Genomic DNA, 574 nt, shown 5'->3' with positions numbered 1-574 from the left:
AAAAAATATTTTTTCTATTTGATATGATATATAATTAAATTTAAATGATAGTAACATATATATAGTATATGTTAATATTAATATTTATTAGATGATACTTTTTGCTCATATTTTTTTTATCACTTGTATCTGTTATAGCAAAAAGTCTAAATTAGTGACAACAAAATTTTCACTGTGTGAATAGTAGTTTAAGTAATTTATAATATTTTAAAAAATTAAGTTGTCAATATTTTTTCAATTTTTATCAAAAAAATGTTCAAAATAAATTTCAAAATTACGATATTTATGTATTTTTATATGGCATATAGTTTAATTTAAAATGATACATATATTTATATATCTTTTATTTTTGATACTTATTAAATGAGACTTTCAACTTATATTATTTTTCAATTTTTTTAATTTTTATTATATAGTTACTATGATTGTTTAATTTATTTTAATAGCTTAAAATTAAACAAATATAATTATAATACATACTTATTTTTATCAAATCTTTATTATTCAAAATCATTAATTGTCATATATACTTTAGCCACATTAGGTAATTCCGTAATCTTATTTAAGGAAATAA

Source organism: Brassica oleracea, chromosome C7 (assembly GCF_000695525.1).
Source record: "Brassica oleracea var. oleracea cultivar TO1000 chromosome C7, BOL, whole genome shotgun sequence".
Lineage (NCBI taxonomy): Eukaryota > Viridiplantae > Streptophyta > Magnoliopsida > Brassicales > Brassicaceae > Brassica > Brassica oleracea.
This window is presented reverse-complemented; position numbering follows the sequence as displayed.